Raw genomic sequence first — 5,294 nt, forward strand, 5'->3', positions numbered from 1 at the left:
AAAGAATGCTTTGAACACTCAATTGCATTGGACTATATTGGAAAGAAAGCTGGGGAGCTGGGTGCGATATACTGGAATATATAAAATCATTTCTACAGAGCTACAGTTTTCTCATCCCTTGCATCGATGTCTACAAATCTCGATCTCAGTACAACCGACCCTTCATTCAGCGCCAGCGCGGTTACCTTAGGTGGAGATCTCCCAGCCCAGCTCCCGAACCCCGCCAACCCCAAACCCCGCCCCTTCTCGGGTCGCGCGCAGCTATGAGCTTCAAACTACATCTCCCATAAAGCCGCGCGAAGACAGCGGACTATTGCCGGAAGTGAGGAAGCTGCATCCGGCGCCGGAAAAAGTGAGAGTGGGATTTCCCCAGTCTTCCGACGGGTCCTGGTTACCTCTGCTGTGGTCACTTTTGGGTTAGTAGAAGCAGCGGCGAGTTAGTTGCCCCGACTGTCCCTTCTGGAGCGGTGACCAGTTCCCTGGGCTCCTGGTCTCCGCGCCGCCCTGCGCGTCCCTGCTGGGTCATGCAGTGCAGCCTTTTGCTGCGTCGATGGGCGCAGGCGCTGGAGCCGCGGACCAGCTTGCTGGGGATCCCCGGACTGGGAGGGAGCTCAGGCGGTCCTGTGGCTGGTGGAGTTTCCAGTCCAAGCTTTGCAATGGGGAAAAGGAATAGCTACTTAAGGTGTGATTTCACTTTGAAAGAAGGAATTTCACAGTAGTGGCAAGAAAGTAAAATATCTCAAGGCATTTGACTGTTTACAGAGACTGCGCAGGGGTTGCGCTTAATTGGTTAAATGGTCTTCTTGAGTGTCCAGGGGCTGGAATTTGTTAAGTGATGACCAGTGACATCAATGACAGCCATATTTGAGGTCCTGCCTGTCCACTCTATCCATGTGACCGTAGGCAAGTCATGGGCCCCGGTTCACACATCAGTAAAAGTGGATGTTGATTTGGTTAAAATCTCAATCCCTTTAAACCTAGCGTTCTTTTAAATGACCTCTTAGAATAGTCTGTGCGCTTCATGGAATGCAGGGGCAGCACTTTATCCTGCCTTTAAATCCTCAATTTCCACAGGGCCTGTCATGACAAATGAAAGTAAATCAAGCAGTAGAGCTGGATCTTAGACTTTCTGTGCTTCTCCGGAATGACTAATGATACTATTTCTAGATGACTTTTCTGCTGAGAAACCTAAACGGCAAAGTGTATATTTTCCACTTCCTTTCTCCACGAAATACTGTATGCATAAGCATTGCACTGGCCGTAGTGAAGTACATTGTATTTTTAAAGGACAATTTTGCAATTACCTGAGGTGCCCTGTAGAAGGATGAGGTGACCATGACCTCAGAACGTGGGGCAGTAAAATATTGTTCAAAGTAAACCTAACTGGAAAAACTATGTAATATGAGTTTATGGAAAATAAACTTAAGAGAAAGACAATTTGGAAAGGAGACCAATACACAAGTCTGTCCAGCAGTGCTTCAAAATAAGGTCTTGAAAAGTTATAGCTATTGTTATTCATAATGTTTTTTACAATTTCCTTTTTTATTTTTAATTTTTATGGGTACATAATAGTTGTATATCTTTATAGGGTATATATAATGTTTTGACATAGGCATATAATGTGAGAAAATCAAATCAGGGTGATCGGAGTATCCGTCACCTCAGGTATTTAATGTTTTTTTGTGTTAGGAGCATTCCAATTCCACTCTTTTAGTTATTTTAAAGTATATCCTAATTTGTTGATTATAGTCAATTTGTTGTCCTATCAAATATTGTTCATTCTCTCTAACTATATTTTTGCACCCATTCACCATTCCCATTTTATCTCCCTCTCGCCATTACCCTTCCCACCCTCTGGTAACCATGAGATAAATTGTTTTTAATATTTAGTCCCACATATGAATAAGTAAGATTTTTCTTTCTGTGCTTGGCTTATTTCACTTACCATAATATTCTCCAGTTCCATCCATGTTGTTGCAAATGGCAGAATTTTTTTGGCTATATAATATTCAGTTGTGTATATGTACCACATTTTTTTTTATCCCTTTATCCATTAATGGATTCTTAGGTTGACTCCACATCTGGGCTATTGTGAATAGTGCTGCAGTAAACATGGGAGTGCAGATATCTTTTCAATACATTGAATTCCTCTCCTTTGTGTATATACCCAGTATTGGATTTGTTGGTTCTTTTGTTGTTTTTTTTTTCGTTTTTTTGGGGACCTTTTTTCTTGTTTTCCCCGTTGTTTGCCTTATTTTTCTTTCCCCCCATTGTTTTTTAGGGGTTCCCTTTTTTTTCCTTCTTCTTCGGCTTTTTTTTTTGCTTTTTTTAAAAAAGCCATTTTAACTGGAGTGTGATGATATTTCATTGTAGTTTTGATTTGCATTTCTCTGTTGACTAATGAAGTTGAGCATTTTTTTATATACCTATTGGCCATTTGTATGTCTTCTTTTGAAAATGTCTATTGCCCATTTCCATTTTTTAATTAGATTATTTGATTTTTTTCTATTGAGTTGTTGGAGTTCCTTATATATTCTACTTATTAATCGCTTCTCAGATCAATAGTTTCACATATATTCTCCCATTCTGTGGATTGTCTTTTCACTTTGTGGATTGTTTCCTTTGATGTGCAGAAGCATTTTAGCTTGATGTAATCCCATTTGTCCAATTTTGCTTTGGTTGTCTGTGCTTTGGAGATATTACTTAGGAAGTCCTTGCCCAGAACAACGTTCTGAAACATTTCTCCAGTGTTTTCTTTTAGTAGTTTCATAGTTTCAGGTCTTAGATGTAAGTCTTTAATGCATTTTGATCTGATTTTTATATGTGGTGAGAGATAAAAGTCTAGTTTCATTCTTCGGCATATGGATATCCACTTTTCTCAGCACCATTTATTGAAGAAACTGTCCTTACCCCACTGTATGTTCTTGACACCTTTGTCAGGGAGAAATTCACTGTAGATGTGTGGATTTATTTCTGGGTTCTCTATTCTGTTCCACTGGTCTATGTGTCTATTTTTATGCCAGTACCGTGCTATTTTGGTTACTACTATAGCTCCGTAGTATAATTTGAACTCAGATAATGTGATTCCTTCAGTTTTGTACATTTTTCTCAGGATGACTTTGTCTATGCTGGGTCTTTTGTGGTTCCATATAAATTTTACGATTGCCCTTTTAATTCTGTTTCTGTGAAGAATGTCGTTGGTATTTTGATTGGGATTGCATTGAATCTGTAGATTGCATTGGGGAGTATGGACATTTTAACAATGTTGATTCTTCCAATCCATCTTTCCATGGTTTATGTGTCCTCTTCAATTTCTTTCATCAATGTTTTATAGTTTTTATTATAGAGATCTTTCACTTCTTTGGTTAAGTATATTCCTAGATATTTAATTTTATTTGCAGCTATTGTAAATGGAATTACTTTCTTGGTTTCTTTTTCAGATGCCAATAAATTTACTGTTAGCATGTAGAAGTGCTACTGATTTTTGTATGTTGGTTTTTGGATTCTGCTACTTTACTGAATCTGTTTTTCAGTTCTAATAGTTTTTTGTAGAGTCTTTAAGTTTCTCTAGATGTTAAGATCATATCGTCTGCAAATAAGGGTAGTTTGACTTCTTCCTTTCCAATTTTTATGTCCTTTATTTCTTTCTCTTGTCGGATTGCTCTAGCTAGAACTTTCCAGTACTATGTTGCATAACAGTGGTGAAAGTGGGCATCCTTGTCATGTTCCAGATCTTTGAGGAAAGGCTTTTAGTTATTCCCCATCCAGTATGGTACTAGCTTTGGGTCTGTCATATATAGCTTTTATCTTGTTGAGGTAAGTTCCTTCTATAACCAATTTTTTTAGTGTTTTTTTCATGAAGGAATGTTAAGTTTAATCCAATTTTATTGAATGCTTTTTCAGCATCATTTGAAGTGATCATATGATTTTTTTTTCCCTCCGTTCTGTTGATATAATGTAGGACGTTGATTGATTTGCATATATCAAACCATCCTTGCATCCCTGGGATGAATCCCACTTTATCATGATGAATAATCTTTTTAATGTGTTGTTCAATTCAGTTTGCTAGTATTTTGTTGAGAATTTTTACATCTGCGTTCATCAGAGATATTTCCCTGTAGTTTTCTTTTTTTGTTGTATCTTTGTCTGGGTTTGGTATCAGGGTGATACAGGCCTTGTAGAATGAGTTTGGGAGTATTCCCTCCTCCTCGAATTTTTGGAATACTTTAAGTAGGATTGGTATTCATTCTTTTTTGAAAGAATGCTTGATAAAATTCAGCAATGAAGCCATCAGTTCCCAGGCTTTTCTTTAATGAGACACTTCCAGATTTCTTCCTGGTTCAATCTTGGTAGGTTGTATGTGTCTAGGAATTTATCCATTTCTTCTAGGTTTTTCAATTTGTTGGCATATAGTTGCTAATCACAGTCTATAATGATCCTTTGGATTTCTGCAGTATCAGTTGTAATCTCTCCATTTTCATCTCTTATTTATTTGGCTCTTCTCTCTTTTTTTCTTAGTCTGGCTAATAATGTATCTATTTTGTTTATCCTCTTATAAAACCATTTTTTATTTTATTAATCATTTGTATTTTTTTGTTTTCAATTTCATTTATTTCTGCCCTGATCTTTATTATTTCTTCTTCTAATTTTGGTTTGGTTTGCTCTTGTTTTTCCTCGTTCTTTGAGATGCATCATTAGGTTGTTTATTTGAAACTTTTCTACTTTTTTGATATAGGCACTCATTGCTATAAACTTTCTTCTTATTACTGCATTTGCTGTAACCCATAGGTTTTGATATGCTGCATTTTCACTTTCATTTTCATTCGTTTTTAGAAATTTTTCAATTTCCTTCTTAATCTCTTCGTTGACCCATTAGTCATTCAGGAGCATATTATTTAATTTCCATATGTTGTTATACTTTGCAGTATACCTCTTGTTATTGATTTCTAGTTTTATTCCATTGTTTTCAGAGAAAATACTTGATATGATTTCAATTTTTTTTTTTAACACTTGTTTTGTGACCTAACTTATGGTCTATCCTTGAGAATTATCTATGAGTTGGAGAAGAAAGTGTATTCTGCAGCTATTGGATGAAACATTCTGTAAATATTAGGTCCATTTGGTCTATAGTGCAGGTTAAGTCCAATGTTTCTTTATTGATTTTCTGTCTGGGTAATCTCTCCAATGCCAAAAGTGGAATGTTGAGGTCTCCATCAATTACTGTGTTGGAGTCAATCTGTCTTTAGCTTATAATATTTGCTTTGTATAGCTGGGTGCTCCAGGGTTGGATACAT

The 5,294-nt window shown here is 36.9% G+C and overlaps 1 protein-coding gene across 2 annotated transcripts in view; it reads left to right on the top strand.

Moving 5' to 3' along the window:
• Positions 1-316: 316 nt before the first annotated feature.
• NUDT12 (nudix (nucleoside diphosphate linked moiety X)-type motif 12) overlaps positions 317-5,294 on the top strand; it is a 20,397-nt gene continuing 15,419 nt past the window's right edge. The window contains exon 1 of one of the 2 annotated variants that reach the window (XM_012641060.1): positions 317-416. The gene's annotated coding sequence lies outside the window, so the exon portion shown is untranslated. The remainder of the gene's footprint in view (positions 417-5,294) is intronic. The other variant, XM_012641061.1, reaches the window with a different exon arrangement.

The sequence above is a fragment of the Propithecus coquereli genome, unplaced genomic scaffold (genome assembly GCF_000956105.1).
Source record: "Propithecus coquereli isolate 6110/MARCELLA unplaced genomic scaffold, Pcoq_1.0 Scaffold160, whole genome shotgun sequence".
Classification (NCBI taxonomy): Eukaryota; Metazoa; Chordata; class Mammalia; order Primates; family Indriidae; genus Propithecus; species Propithecus coquereli.